Source organism: Chiroxiphia lanceolata, chromosome 2 (genome assembly GCF_009829145.1).
Source record: "Chiroxiphia lanceolata isolate bChiLan1 chromosome 2, bChiLan1.pri, whole genome shotgun sequence".
NCBI lineage: Eukaryota > Metazoa > Chordata > Aves > Passeriformes > Pipridae > Chiroxiphia > Chiroxiphia lanceolata.
Window position 1 is genome coordinate 96857597 of NC_045638.1, and position 16784 is coordinate 96874380.

Below are 16784 nucleotides of genomic sequence, written 5' to 3' on the forward strand. Positions count from 1 at the left end.
AAAGGAATTTTTTTGTTTGTTTATTTTTTAATAAGCTCTTGGTCTCACTGTTACTTTGTAGTAGATATTATTGAATCCACAGGTTGATTCACACATGAAAGGAAATGGCTTAATTTTTCTGAAGTTTTATATGTGGGTATTGGGAAAGCTGTTTGGATATTTGAGGTTTCAAATAATGTAGAAGCAGACAGCACTGAGCAGCTAGACAGAGTCAGAAACATGAATCAGTATGGCATGGATTTGCTTCCTGGTATCTCAGTTTTATTATCTTGCGAACATGTGTGTCTTGTGATTAGCAGAATTCCAGAGGCTTCAGGGTTAGCTGCAGTCATCACAGAAGTGTACAAAATAGTTTATATATGTTCTTACTCCTACACTTATGCCTGTGTTTACCGGCAGTGCGTTTGGAAAGAGTCTGAATGTATAAAAAGTGTTTGAATAATGAATTTGGTTCCATTTCTTCAAAAAATGTTAAAACTTAATCTTGTTCTCATTCGCCAAACTGTTCTGCCACTGATAGTAGTAGCAGTAGTCCTTTCCTATGCCTGCATTAATTATTCAAGAAGAATTGCGAACTTCCTATCTTTCCTGAGGCAATAGATATTATGTATTTACCCATCTTTAAGATATGATTGTTATTTTACAACTCCCTGTCAAGCAGGCGGACTTTAATTGGTGGGAAGAGCCTTTACATTCTTTTATGTGAAGGCCTTTCCGATCTGTAAGGCACTGTGAGGTTTGGGACTTGCTCGTTCATTACACTTCTCAGCCATAGTGTTTGGAGTTCATGTGTTGGCAACTGCAACACGGCAGCATCTCTTCTTGCTGTGCATCTCTGTATTCTAGATGCATCAGACCACCCTGCTGGCCAGCTGTGTCTTCTGTGTGAGATCCCGGGAATCAGAAAGAGTCTGTGGTGCTTAGCAGTATCTGAGGGTTTTATGCCTCCAAGTGAAGTTCTGAGCTCAGGGAGATCTGCCAGCAGGCATTTTGTCTGGAGTGACAGCCCAGGTAACACAAACTGCTGTGTGAAGTCTTATGCATTGGGCCAGCTGAGGTACCTGTCTTCTAGGCAGGCAAAAAGCTATGAAATCTGACTTGGGAAATAGTTTCCCTGCAATCACCTTTTGCGTTACATGCTGCAGACTGGAGCAATACACTGAGGTACTTGAGCCACTCAAACAGCTAGAAGCTCCCAGCCTTGCCTACCTGGAGATTCTTATCTGACCACATGACAAACATTCTTCCTCAGATATTTGCCCCGAACATCTGAAAAGTGCTTAAGGCAAATAATGTGGCAGGTGGCAACTCGTTTCTGTTGGTGTTGGTAACCCAGCCTGCTCCGCCCCCAGCAGCCACTGCCAAAACACTGACCGTGTCAGGATCTGCACTTTCTCTTCAAGACTAGGGGGGACATCCAAGGCAACACAGGGCAGGGATCATGGGGAGGTGGGCGGGGAGTGCGATAAGGTAAGAGGATGGAGTTGGACCCTGGCTTTGTGGAGGTGAGGAAAGCAGGGAGGGAATGAAGCAGGAACCGGTGCTATGGGATTAGCCATGATAGAAGGGTGTGGACAGTAATTTGTGTAAGTAAGTGGTTTGAGTAGAATCTGCACTAGAAGGATGGGAAGATGACGAGCTGGAGAGGTCTATTTTGAAGGGAAAGAAGGAACAGTACAGACATGCCTCCACCTGTGCGCACTAGGGGTTCATCACAGAACTTGGAGATGTCATTTCCAATGTGTTGGTACCATAAGAGACTTCACTGTTTTTGAGGAAGTTTGTAAACCTTGAAAGTAAATGCAATTGAGACCCACTAATTAGATTTTCTACTTTCTCTATACAGGAGTCCAGTCTTGATGAATGTGTTTTTAACAAATTTATCAATTTCTGGTTAAAAAACAAAATACTGTGCCCTGGTGCAATTGATTTCCAGAACTCTCTGCCTTTGCTGCTGCTTTCGAGATATTTCGTACCTTTTATTCATTTTTTTTTCCGTGATAGTGAGCAGATGACAAAATTTTTTAGATTTTCTGCTGCCACTTTTCTGTGACTCGTTGCTGGCATCAGGCTAGCTGAAAGGTCTGGCAGGTAATGGATTCTATTATGAAGACTCTCTGTTAGTCTCTAACACGTGTTTTTGCGGATATTTTTCATTTGCTTCACATCTTCTTGAAAAGCATTACCCAGATTGTCTGTTTACATCCTGAAACTTCTGCAGATTTTGTAGAGCTGAAAGATTACTTCCCGTGTCCTTGGAGCAACATGTCTTTTTACAAACCCCCAAAAGATGATTGACTCCTTTTCTGTCAAATATTGCTAACTGATATTAAGCTTGTAATTCACAGTAACTCTAGATCCTTTTCTGAAAACTGCTGCCTGCTCAGTTATCACTGTCTTGTATTTGTGTCATTAATAATTTCTGCCCAGGTACATTACCTGTAGTCCTGTTGAATCTCATCCAGTACCTCTAGACAATTTCTTTTATTTGCCAAGGTAGTTTTAAATTTTATTCAGTCACTCAGTGCCCTCCTAGGTTGATTTGTCTGCAGGTTTAATAAACATGTTTTCTTTTCCATCACCTAGGTTATTAATAAAAAGTCAAATAGAAAAAACTCAGGGCAGAAACCCAGTTGATGCATTCTTGTATTTTGGTAACTACTATGTGTTCCCTTATCCAAAATAGTTTTCCATCTGTGCGATACCATGGATATGCTTGTTTTGTTCCTAACCTGCATATAAGAATATTATATAAGATGTCAAAGGCCAAAATAAAGTTAAAGTACATGACATTTGCTTTCTACAAGGTTTCTTTTCCTGTTGAGAAGGAAATTAGTCTGTTTTGGCATGATTTGTTCTCAAATCAATTTGAGTGCTACTTGTCTTTTATACTTAGGTGCTTAAAAGCTGGTTTGAGTCATTGTTCAATAGCTTTTCTGGGAATTAAGCTTAAATCATGTGGTCTGGAATTCCCCTATTCTTTATTTTTTCTCTCTCTTTTCATAGTAGGTACTAGATTTATTCTTTGAGTCTTTTCTTACCTTCTACAAAATCTCAAAGTCTATTTCAGGCAGTTCTTTAAGGAGACCAGGATGAGTTCATATATAAATTACTTGAAAAATATTTAACTTAGCTAAGTGCTTTCTAATTTGTTTGCCATTTCTTCTGGAGTAAGACCATACCCCTCTTCATGAGTATTAAGTGAAATATCCGTGTCTCTCAGCTTGAAATTTTCAATGAATGGTGGTACAAAAAAGGTGTTAAGCACTTCAGCCTACTCACATCATCTGTCAGTTGAACTTCCTCTGCATTGATTAACAGAGCCACATTTTTTCTCATCTGCCTAAATGTACCAATAGAATGGTTTCTTGCTATTCTTGACATTCCTTGTAAATTTTGTCCTTTGTGCTCTGAACCGTTATCATTTTGTCTCTACATGTTTATGTCATTTTTGTACTTACATATTCTGATATCCTTCTGTTTTCTTCAGGATTTTTTTTCTGTCTTGATAGTAGTAAAGACCTCATACTTTAGTGCTGCTAAAACTCTACTATTCTTGTTCTTTCCTCTTTATTGGCATAGCTTGTGCTTTTATTATTATAATTGCTTGGAAGAACAGTTATACCTCTTTAAGGTCTTTATTCCTGTAGACTCTCAGGGATTTTTACCTACTAGTTCTTAAAGATCATTGAGATCTACGTTCTGGAACTCCATTGTTTTTACTTTGCTTTTATCCCTCTTTCTTTTCCAAAGAATTTTGAACTTCATTACTCTGTCTTGCACTCTCACCTACTCAAGTCTGTTCATCCACACAGACTAGAGCCTAGTCTGGAAATAATGTCCCTTTGGTCTCTAATTTACTTTTTGAATTTAAAAAAAAAAAGTCCCATGTGCATTGCATGACAATGCTGGAAAGCTGAGATCTGCTGTGTTCTTTTCTCCACAGGAAATGCATAATTAATTCCCATCTTCACCAACTTTTTCATGTAAATGCTTTGTCTTACTTCTCAAACTGTTTTCAAAATCACATTCATCTCCTGATTTGGTAGTTTGTGGTAGTTCTCGATCATGGCAGAATTAGTTGCTTTTGCCTTTAATCACTACATGTAGTTTTCAGTAGGTTTGATGCTCTGTACATTTTGGGCCTCAGAGCATGTTTGTGCAGTCTGTTTAGCGAGGCAACACTCCTTTCCTGGTTGTTTTCCTCTTCCATATACTTCTCACAAAGATTATATATTTGAAGTGGTTTATAGTATCAATATATTATGTTTCTTTTCTTGTATTTCTGGTTTCCATTTAATTTTTAAACAACTCCCCCCTTCTTTTCTTCTTTTTAAAAATTACTACTTCCTCTTAGCTTGGAAGTTCCTTGTGGCAAGGGTTTGTGTCTATGTCTTAATAGACTTGCTGTTCTCTCAGTTTTCCTCATACATCATTTTCTTGGTAGCATTTTTGGAAGTTTTGCAGATCATTGCCATTAGAACTATATGGTTCCCTATAGTTTTCCTCTAAAATTAACCCTTTTTATCCTATTTCTGCCTCAGCTTTGTGTGGGTCTTCCCTGTTGGGTAGCTTTGTTCATGCTCGTTTTCCGTTTCCGCCTGTTATGAACCAGATGAAGGTTGAATGCTGCTTCCCAAACTTTAGTTAATTAATAGCCACTTCAGAGCATTTGAACCCTACATACAAAGGCAATGACAGATTTCTGTCATCCTGAACCCGTCGTATTGCCACCAATGTTTGGAGACTTGTATGGAAGGAAATCTTCCATGCATGTGGATATGCAGTGGTCTTTGTTTAGTACTGGGAGAATTGGAAGGACATCTGAATGCGAATCTGTAAGTTTTTAGTTTTCGTTTTGTGGGTTGGTTGGTTTGGTTTTAATACCAAATAATTGAAAAATTCCATAGAAGATAATATTTAAAGTGCCTGCACAACCTAATTGCTTACATTAATTCCTTTAGAGACCAGCCATTATAAATGATGTTTGGGTACAGGTTACTTAACTTTAGTCATCATCAAGGAAAACGCGTCAAGGCAGCTATTTAGTCTCCCTCTGTTATCAGTGGAGAGGAGGAGAAATACCTCTAGAGAGCTATTCATCCTAAATATATTACAGTTTTAGGATGGGATTAATGGCTCTCTGGAGATGATTACAGTGGCTTCAGTTTGATATCTAACTTTCAGGAAGATAATAGTTAGATTATATGCATCTTAGTCCCTGGCCTGATCAGATTTATCTGAAGAATATTTCTACAGTCCAGACAGACAACGCAGAAAACTACTGTGCTTTTTCTTATTTTGTAGAAATGTTGCATGTTAGAATTTTCCAGAGTTTGAAAGAGTATTTGTATTTAACTTAAAATATTGTATATTTTTGTATTTATTTTAAAATATTTCCTTTTTTAAACACTTGCTGCTTAACTTGGTTTGTGGTGAAGAAACTGTTGGGATTCTTGGTTCTATGTGGTCACTTTTCTATGGGTTATGTCCTTTTAGACTTCCCTTCAGCCATTTGCTCTTCAGTATTGCAGGTAAATATTGTTCCATGTTACCTTCCTCACAGATAACATGAAGACTAGTTAAACACAGGTTCAAGAATATTAAACTCTTGTCTCTGAGTTATTATTTTTAGGTGAATATTTGTACTTGTATTTCAGAGCATTTCATGATGCAGCCACTAAAAATAAGTGATCCTGGACAACAGATTAGACATATTTGTTGTTTTTTGAGGAAGAGCTAATGTCATTTTGGTGTTGCACATTTCCCTTTTCATCTCTGTACAGCCGTAAGGTGTCCATGACACTATTATTCTGGCCACTCTGTTGCCAAAAAGTTGTCAAGAAATTAGTGGAGAATTCAGAGAAGAGCAACAGAAGTTAAGAGGCTGAAGAGATTGAAATATGAGCAAAGATTACAAGATTTTAATATGTACAGTTTGGACTAAATGATGACTAAGACATATGATAACAATCTACAAGTATTTGAAGGGTGTAAAATATTAAGACAAAAAAGGAATTATTTTAAGATGTTCAAAGGGGTAAAACTCAGCAGGAAAAATTTCAGTGTGAATCATAAAAACTTCCTGAGACTTGCATGTGCTGAAGTCACGGAGTGTGTTGTGCAAGAGAATGGTCAAAAGTCTTAAGTTTCACACAGCCCAGAGATCACACACATGGGTGCACACAAAAGCTCACTGCTCTGGTCCCATGCATTTCCAAGCAGCTGCCTAGACCAAGTGGTGCTTCAGCAGTGGCTGTTGGACTCTGTGCAGCCCAGCTGGGCAGGCATATTCACCTGTGTCCCAGACTGGCCAAGGGCTCCTGCAGAATGAGCTATAGCTTGGAGGGTTCATTCTGGTGGCAGCAAACTGCCTTCAGCTGCTGTTTTTATGGACAAACCCTTTTCTATCATATGACTGTACATGCACCCATCCATTTGATAAGCATAGGCAGAATCAAACTGTCACCAGCAGAATATATGCAGAAGATTCAGTGTAATGATGAGTAGCATTTTGGAATATCCCAGCAAAGGATTTATATGACATGTTGTGTGTTTTATTTTTCCTTTTACCCTCTTCTTTCACCTCTATAAGTTGGCGCAATCACATTAAAAGCTCTTTTCTTGTAGACTTTCCCCGCACAACTTAAGTCATTGACACGTATTTATTCCTTCTGATAAAGGCTGCAGATTTACACTGTGTGTTTAGTTTAGTTAGGAGGTTCTAGTGAATTGTAGTGGACTAGTTTAAGTCTAAAAATATTTAACTGTCATGACCACTGTTTAATCAGGATGGTATTTTTGCTTGATAGGGAAGTCTTTACTGTTTACAGCTGGTTTTACACTCGTGATAGATACAGACAGAAGGAGTGAGGACTACAGTTCTTGCTCCCCCCCTGCCCTCTGTTCCTCATTTTTATTTTCTTGTGTGCAAAACCATCATGCATGCCAGCTTGGGAAGCTGGCATCCCTCCTGTTAAGACCAAACTTGCTCTCTGTTGCAGTATAAATAGTGCTTGCTTCCAGCTTCAGAGCAGTACCCAGTGTTGCATGCGTACAGTTTCTCACTGAGAAGCAATAGCTGTATTAAACAGGTTTCCGTTTATAAAAGGGTTTTGTATTTCTGGCTTTGAATTCACTGGACAACTCTGAGCACACATCTGGGGATAGGCCTTTAAGCTTATGTGATATTAGGTTACTGGAATATTTCAGTTCTGAAGTGGCTCAATAAGAAGGTCCCACTTCACTGGTATGTACAGGAGAAAGCAAACCAAATGCCATTCTTTATAGTACTCCAGATACAAAGCTGGGAGCACACCCAACTTTGGTAATCCTGCATTATCTTTAATCTGCTGGAAGCGGAGGGGGAAATTGCACCAGGTGAACCAGATAGGTTTTGAAATGTCATTTAGTTTTCTAGGCTGGGGCTTTTGATTTCATAAAAGCACCTTCTTCTGCTTTGTAACAGCACCTGACTGGGCAAAACGAGAGACTGTTTTGTCAGACCGAGGCCACAGAGGAAGGCTGAAGGGACGGGCCATTTTTGATTACAGAAGAGATTACTTCAGCAAAACCACTACAGTCTTTGCTGACAGCACGTGAGGTTTTGCTGTGACCTATTTAGTCCTCCTGCTATTGAAAAATGTCTTCTTAAAGTTACATGATAGAAAGCAGTTTGCTGTTTTCCTTAGACTCACTAGAAATGTTATGTTCACAATTGAAAATGCTGGGCTGTCTGCCCCAGTCATACTCTTGGGAAGAGCCTTTCCCATCCTTAGCTATCTGGCACATGTGGGCCAGCTACAATCTAAACCCTGAAGAATAAGAATTATTTTATCCCTCTGTCTGTTGTTTCATTTTCTGAGTGTGGATGATCTGCTTCTGCACCATCAGCCGTTGTTTAGCTTCAGCCTGGATGCGCCAGAGCAAGTGTTGCCGAGAGGGATGCTGGGTTTTGGGGTTATGCTGTGTTGCTACAGATCATGTCACCTCAGTGGGTAAACAGTCCAAAAATAAAACCAGCGAACGATACAAAAAGGAATCCAGTTGTATTTTTATATCTCATTAAGTTTCGCTCCTCCTTCTCGTTTTATTGGCAGAGATATCAGGGGAGTGTACATCTGCATCTGAGGTGAAAAGTTTTGCAGTGGCTGGCTGGGTGAACACCTTTTTTTTTTTTTTCCTATGGAGATTAAATGGGAAGGGGTTTAGGATCTCCCACACCTGTCTCATTTGAGGAAATGCTTATTTTATCATGTATAGAAAACAGCAGCTGATTTAAGATTTGTTACTAGCAGCTTGCCCAGGAGTTCTTTATTTAGTTACTCAGTTTAAAGAGCTGGTGTCCCAAGCTCTCATTTAACAGAGAGGATTGCTTAATATTGCTGTGAACTAAAGGTGTAGGTGGGTGGACTGTCTTTTGAACCCTGAACTTTCTCTGTGTGGTAGTGACAGACAAGTAGGAGTGGAAAAAAGGTGAGATTCCACCAACACAGGCTTTGGGGTCACCACATGGTCTTTCCCCAGAGCTCTGCATGACCTTTATTTATGAGTGCAGAATACTGGCTACAGGAACCTGTCCTTTTCAGTCTCCATGATTCAATGTGAGATTAATAGCTATTCAGTACTTATCTTCTGTTATTTTGGGGTGTCCTTGGCTGCTATTTCCTCCATTCCAGGAGATAGCTACAAGTAGCTAAGGCTGGATAATTTTGTTGCAACTCGACCTGCATTCTGCATCCAAATACCTTGTGCAGCCCAAGTCAAGAAGGAAAGAATACTGCACACCTTTGGTTTTAGTACACCTAGATCCACTGAGCATTTCCTTACTTACCATGTTTTTGTTGTTGTTGTTTTTCCCTAGCCTTGTGCTGGGGTCCTCCAGCATGCTCAACACCTATGTGGCTAATGTTTTTTCTGGAAGTGAATGATGTCTGCCAAGATAGTTAAGGCCCTATCCATGTCATATTTAAGTTCATGCTCAGATTATGGTCCAGTCAGCTTTTGTTGCTTTTAAGATGGAATGGAGAACCTTTGTCTTAGGTTCATCTGTAGTAAATGTTTTACCTCTGGCAGATTTCAATCTTGAAAAAAGTTGTTTTTCAGGCAGTAGCTATGGGTTTGATAGAATGGGAGTTATTATGACTCTCTTTATAGCCATAATCCTGTGCTGTAAGAATTCTGTTTGTCTCATGTCCCCTACTTACAATTTTTGTGTAGTTATTTATACCATGCTTACTAGATCTGGGATGCATGTGGTAAGGGGCATGACTCCCTAGTGGGGATCTGCAGACATGATGATGCATGGAAAACATTAGTTAGTATTTAATGGACTTCTTCATATATTCAGTATGAAGACTTTGCTGAGAATATGAGCCTTGGCAAGTAGAAGTATCAGGGTTCTTTTCTTTTTTTTTCTTTTTTCTTTTTTTCTTTTAATACTCAAAGCACTGAACTTAAACACACTTGAACTCAGTAGCTAGAGAAAAACGTGATTTTCCTACAGTATTTTCTGTAAGCTGATATTTTAAAATGGCCTTGCAAAGGACAACAAATGAGGTATTCCCAGGGAAAGTGTTAAAAAACCTCCCATAATTACAGAAATCCTTTAGTGTGTGCAAGTTGTGACTATTCTTTCCCTGCAAAACCAGTGTTTCTGTCACTTCACTAAAGGTGTCTTTGTACAATAGACAAAGACACATAAGGAAAACAAAACAAAACACATTGCAGTGTTTTGCAAGAGAGTATTTTCTTTGTTCCAACTAATCTATATTGTTAATTCTAAAAATGAAATAGAATATTTTTCTAAAAACCTAGTATGCAGCTCATGCATTTCCATGGAATGTCCTTAACTATTCGCTGACTCACTCCCTATTCATTTATAGCTAATATATTGCACTTTTATTGTGGTTTCTAAAGTATGGAGGTTATGTGAGTCAGAGGCAATTTAGAATAGAGATTATCTTTAAATAATCAAAAACATACTTTGCCAAAAATACTAAAAAAAAGGAAAGAAAGCATTCAGTGTTCTCAAAATATGAAGTGCTTTCTAAAAAGACCTTTTTTTCAATAAATAAGGGGGAAGAAATGTTATGTAAACCTAAGTGTTTAGCAGACATCTGTTTACTTCCTCCAAGGAGACAAGGGGTTTTAAGATTTTCTGAGCTCATGAGAAAGGCACATCCTTGAGTTCTTGCACCAAGGACGTGATGGAAACATTTTTACTTGAAAATTTTCAATCAGAAGGCATAAGGTTAGAGGTGGCATGAATGATAACTTTCTTTGAGATTTTAATCAAGGACATTTTGGAGAGTGTAGGTGTTTGGATCTCTCCTTCAAAAAAGGGGGGGAAATCCACAACAAAATACCCCTCTGCCTACCCTTTTTTTTTTTTTTTTAATTCCTCCTTTTCCTTCTTAAGCTGATTCTGCTTCTCATAAAGTTTTTCATCAATGATTCAGTGTTAGTAAGGGCAATTGTTAGTTTTTTTGCTGTGACTTTGAAGTTCTTTTGTTGTGACAGCTGTTAGGCTGGCATTTCCTGGACATCAGTGGGATATGATGATAGCTTGCCTGCTTCCCTTCTTTCTGATGGATTTTCTCAGAATGCATAGCAAACTGGCAGACTCAGATTCCTGTATTAAAAAAGCAGAAGGTGGATCGTAGTGGGCTAGAGTTGAAAGACGGAGATCCAGAGAATTATCTTCTGTTTCGTAACATAATCATCAATGTGATTTATAGACAGAATCAAAAAGATCTCAGAGTTAGGAACACATATTCATCTTCTGCTTCCACCCTCCACCCCTCCACCCCTCCCTTACTTTTTTTTTTAAGAGTTCGGTGCAGCAACAAATGGTGCTGGCCTGTCAACCTGATGCCAGCCTAAGTAGAAGCCACATTATAATAAATACATATTTTCACTATCAAAAGATAACATACTGTTGGCTTAAAAAAAAATCCCAAACAGCCTCGCACAGAAGGTTTTTCAACAGTATATTAAGCTTCATATTTTTCAATTACAGCAGGGCTTTTTTTCCTCTGCTGATCTTTTTTTAATAGCCCAAGGAGCAAATATGTCTTGGGTTTGAGCTTTAATCTAGTGGTTTGTGTACTCTGATGACCTCCTAATCACACTCTCCATGACATGTCAATCTACTGCTATGGAAAGTGGGTGATTTGGGCTGTCATGAAAGTGTTGATATGCTCATATATCCTGTGCACTTAGGACAGAGGAGTTCAAAGAAATGCATTAACCAAAGGAATCAAATGTTATGGGAACCCATAATTCAACTATTGAGTGTCCCTTTACCAGTTCATGAGTGGTTCTTTATCTGTGTTGTGACTTTAAATGTGAGCACCAGGTGTGAAGATTTCTGTTTATTTTTATTTAAGCAAAAACAAACACAAAAGATTTCAGAGTTGATGCAGATGATGAAATGTAAAGAAATGAGTTGTGTTTAGTAAATAGTCAGGGTGCATATGTCTAAACAAGGAAGGGGATTGTAGAATGTGGTTCTAGTTTATAATGCTCTCCTTTCATAACTGTATAACCATCTGCCTGTGGCATGTTCCTTAAAATCTGGTGAGCTTACACTTCAGACTGTAGCCTTCAACGTTATCCTGGTGTTTCCTTTGCTGTGCTAGTGGAACTGTCGAGATCACAAGGTAAATGCTGTCAACATCTACAGTCTCGTAAAAACTGAAAGATAGGAGTGACCTTTGTTATCAAATGGAGACTGGTCTAGTATGCAATTTGAGAGGCATGATGTGAATGTGAGTCTGAGGGCGAGGATCTACTCCCCTTGGTACAAATAGGACTTCCTCTCTGGTCTTAGATGCATTGCCCAACTGTTCTGCCTGGAATTTCCCATCTGTAGTGTGTAGATAATGGCACTTGTCTCCCGGCTGAAGTTTACGACAGTTAGTTAAAGTTTGTAGAGTTCAGTGAAAATGCAAAGTGTTGTTAAAAAAACCCCAAACATATATATATAAAAATTATGTGTCACCAGTTAATTGAAGACTGTCAAAGCAAACACTTTCACGTTCATAATCCAGCACCTTTTATGCTATTGACTAGTGAGTCATACATAGGTTTATGACATTGTGGAATTGTCCTTGTTTGAGGAAGGCATGGTCCAACATCTAAAACATACTTTTCTTTTTTTTCTTGGAGAAACAACATCATCATTTAAAAGTTATTACTGAATCTTTCTTCTGAAATATTTTACAAAGATTTTTCTTCAGCCGTTCAGTGTCAGCAAGAGTTAAGAGATGTAAATGGAGGCTGCATCTCAATCCATCCTTGGCTTGCTAGAAATCCTGGAGCAAGTTAATTTGGCTGCTGTGCACTGAGTTTTTACAGATCTTGTTGGATCTGCCCAGTGCTCTACTGAATACTGTGGTGAAGGAAGCACAAAACTTGTCCGTGGATACAGACTTGAGGCCTTAAAATTGCTGTTCCACTTTTCTGGTCCATAAATCAGTTACAAGGATGAGAAGAGATTCAGATCTGATACACTTGTAAAAGATGCAAAAATACAGTGTTTTAATCATTTGCATGCCTCAGTGAATATATGATGGTAGCTTAAAGATTGGTGAAGGTTTCTTTTTGATGCATGGTCTTGGATAAAGGGTTAAAAGATCAGGAAGGCCAAACTCAGGTTAGCGGTTCTCATGGTTTTGTGGGGGGGTTTTTTTGTTGTTGAGATTTTTATTTTTTTTTTTAGCTTTTTGTTTTGTTTTGGGGTTGGGTTTTTTGTGTTGTTTTTCTTGTGGGGTGGGGATGGGGGTGTATATTTTATCTAATTTTATTTTAGATACTTTCTGAAGAAAAGGAAGTTGAAGTTCTTTGCCTGACTGTTCTTGAGTTGTGGTGTAGATGCTTTGAGGGTATAAACCACAGAGGAAGTTGGGATAAAATAGCTACTTAAAAAGAGATTAAGGGATTTACTTCAGTGCCTCTATGGGCTGTGATTTAAAGGGAGAAGAACCTAATTTTTCATATTACAGCTACTTTTATTAACTACAGGTTTTAGCTTCTTGGAAAGGTTCTCACATCTTTCTATCAGCCAACTTTGGGAGTTAATCCAGGCCAGTCAACAGAACTGTATGTTGCACTTGATTTCTTGGTAATTTTAAAAGCCTTTCAATGTCTAATCTGTCCAGTGTAACCCCTAGTCTTTTGCCACAGATGGTATTGATCAGCAAGAATAACAGATAACTTTACTTAAACTCCATTTTCCAGAGGTAAAAAAAAAACAAAAATTAAAGTTGGGGTGTGGAGAGAAGAAGGCATTACATAAGCCAGAACTGAGACTGAGTGCAGAATGATGACTCCAGATCAAAATACTTGAAACTTCTTGAGGTTAGTGATTTTTTTTTTTCCCTGGGATAGGAGCTGAACTTTGTCTTCCAACTTGCCAGTGATGATCAGCGGGGACAGAGCTTTGTCAATCTTTTGAGTTTGCTGATACCCTCAGAATTTTAGAACCACAGTACTCAATATTTTTGTTGTAGTTCCTTACTGGAAACTGGTTTCTATGTGAGAAATAAATTAGAGATGACATGACATTGGGCAGTAGAGACAGAAAGCTCAGTGCTGTTATCACTTTAGTAAACAGAAGGGTTTTTTGGTAGTGCTAGAAGAACAAAATTATATGCCAGGTAGTTGATGTTTGCATTTGAAAAGGTTTTCTCATTGGTTCTTGTGTGAAAACACCTTGAACCTCCTTAAATTTTCTGCTACAAAAGCTTGACTTTAGAATTGTTTTCCATTTGTACACATTTATTTTGTCTTTTTCAAATGTCAGCTCAGTTTTTCAATAGTAGATTCAATCATGCCTAAAGTTCTTAAAATCCATTTTCAGTAGTGGATCATCCGTTACGAGATAATGCCATCTGCATTTTTTTTCAGGCTTGATTTGTCTTAGGATCAGAAATACCCAAAGTCACTTTTGAAAATGAGTTGTAGATGCCAAAGTAACTTCAGCTAAAGTTTGAAAATTGTATGCTGTGGCTGATTTGTTCTCCTGAATGGAAGAGGGCCAGGAGGTGAGTTTAAGCACCTGACTCTTGATCATCTACGCTGTTCACGTGTTAGCTTTCCCTATGGCTCTGCACTGCACTTTCTCAAGTAGTTCTGTTCAAGACAAGTCTGCTGTAGAGACATTTAGCTCTGAGCAGTGGGGACATGAGCTAGGCCCTGCCACGTTGGCTTAGGAGTTCAGATTGCTCTCAGGTTTGAAACATAATGTCGCTGTAGAAACATTCTGTGGCAGGGAGCCAACTGCCTGAGGCAAAAAAGACAGTCTCAATAAGAATGGGGTAGATGGGGTTGATTACATTAAAGATCCTGTTGAAATGGAATAGTAGTTCTTTTCTTTGCCATATGAGAACTGAGAATTGCCTGTGCCATGCACTGTTTGGGGATGTGTTCTTTCATTGAGAAGGCAGAACAGCAGCAGATCTCATGGACTTGAAAGGTGTCTGTGACTTCATTCACTTTGATGTTATTGAGGCACTCTACTACCATTTTGGGATTCTCAACTGAAGTTAAATGAAGACTTGAGGACTTCTCTGCTTGCTGTAGAGGGTATACTGTGCGAGTGAGTTTGTGGGCAAATGGAAGCTCTACTCTCCCCCGTAGACTCTGCTTCCAGCATTAGTCAGGACAAAGTATATGGTCAAATAATCAGATATTTGCTGTCAGCCTCCCTCCGTTGTCTGTGATGATTTATGCTTGCTGAAAATCTACTTGGTAAGACTGAATCAAAATGTGAGGTTTCTCTGCTGGCCCATATGCATCATTTCTGTTTAAATGCATTTGAGCTCCTTTTTGTCTTGCCTGGGAAAGGGGAAAGAGAACTTGATTGATCCTGTGAACATGGTTGCTTTCTTTCATCCTTGACATATTTCTACTTCTTAGACTAGGTGGAATGTTCTTTAGTGGATTCCTGTGGAAGGCTTTCGATGGTAAAAGTGTTTTCTTTCTTGGGAAATGTTTAATAAACATGAACAAAAATCCAACACAATCCAACTCCCAGTGGTTTCTCTCATGTAACTTTTTCTTATTTCTTAAATTTCATTGTACTTGCTTTTAACCAAAACCAGACAGTTTAAGTCTACATTAAACCCATATTAAGGTCTAACTTTGTATTTTTGGTGTAGAGTTTGGAAATAGGAATGTCTGATGTCAAGAGAAATATATGATTTTTTTTTTTTATTCTGTGTAAATTAAACCCAACTTGATGGATTAGGTGGGTTTTTTTAAGGTATATGAGATAGTAACAGTGTTGAAAAACAGGTATAAAGGACAAAAGCTTTGAATTCAGGCTGACAGACTGTGTTCCAAAGGTCTTAAAGTACTGTTTGAAACTTCTGGAAGATTTAAGTTGAATACTAGAGCTCAAAATGCAAATAAGAAAATAAATGTAGAAATATTTCAGGTTAAATCTTTTCAGTCTCTTTTTCTCCATACTGCCTTCCAGCATCCTGTGTTTTCTCTTTGCATTAAATATCCTAAAACCCTTTTCTACTTTCAGAAACTGTTTAAATGCTTATTTTATGACTAGCATAATACTTAAAGGTCTCACAGCTTTCAGGACATTGAAACTAATAGTATTCCCTTCACTGTAGTTCTCTAGAAATGAGCGAGACACAAATGATAAAAGTAGCTGTGCATGTATCCTGTAGCTCTTGTCCAATATGCCATAAAGTTAATCCTAAACCACTCCTGGCTTTCAGCATGGGAAGCTCTACCAGATAGGCTTAAAACAAATAATTGCTCAGTCTTCAGTAACAGGGAATGATACCCCTCTAACCCTCATATTTACTAACAACAGAATTTTAACATGGTTAGTTGTGCAACACTGACAGAGGGGCAGAGCTGTTATTTTCGTTTCTTAGATGAGGAATTGGAGCATGGTGAGATTGCCACTTGCCAAAAGTAACAGCGTAAGTGCAGAGCCTCTGGATGAACCTGATGCTCCACAGCCTATGGCTGGTGCTCTGGAGTAGTGATCATCCTTTTATGACAAAGTATTAGTACATACAACATGTACCAACCTATTGTGGAGAGATCTTTCACAGCCACTTAGGAAGTCTTTTGTACTGTTCTCTCACTCCTAGGGAAGAAAGTACAACCTCTTAAGTCTTGTCTGCTTTGAAGTCAGGTTTCTGTGTTTATATGTTAAACACAACCTGTTTGTGTAGTGGAGCTTCAGAAAAGTTCTAATCTCTACAAAGATTTGAGCTTCACGGGTCTGTTTTGTACCTTTACAGAATCCCTTTCAACCATACACCTTCTTGAGTGAAAATACACAATGAATTTACTGTAAAAGGGAACAGACTGTACAATAATTTTCTGCCCAGATGACATGTGGAGGGCACATTAGGGATATGGTCAGGCACTGGTCTTGGAAGCACCTTATGGCTGCGACAGAAGAGTGCAAACTGAAACTTATCTTTTTATTCTCTTTTATGAAATAAAAATACTGGAAATCAGAAAGACTTAACCAGCTGTGAGTGCAGAATTCACAGCAGGATGCAGATTATGGAGGCCCCTGGTCCCCTCATACTCATTATCCTAGTGCACTCCAATGTGCGAGACAAAACAGGAATGTAAAGTGTAAGTGCTTGATTTTCTCCACCTTGCCTTTGCATCCCAAGGCTTTTATTTTCAAGAAGCCAAAAAGGAATTGAGATTTCAACTGTATTGTTTAAAGGCTAAATCAGAGGACTTGATCTCTGATTTGCTCCACTGTATCTCTCTGAAATGAATGTGCTTTG

General features: G+C 38.5%; 1 protein-coding gene across 10 annotated transcripts in view; it reads left to right on the forward strand.

Annotated features, from left to right (window-relative positions):
- ZBTB20 (zinc finger and BTB domain containing 20) overlaps window positions 1-16784 on the forward strand; it is a 477688-nt gene that overhangs the window by 47385 nt on the left and 413519 nt on the right. The window lies entirely within an intron of this gene.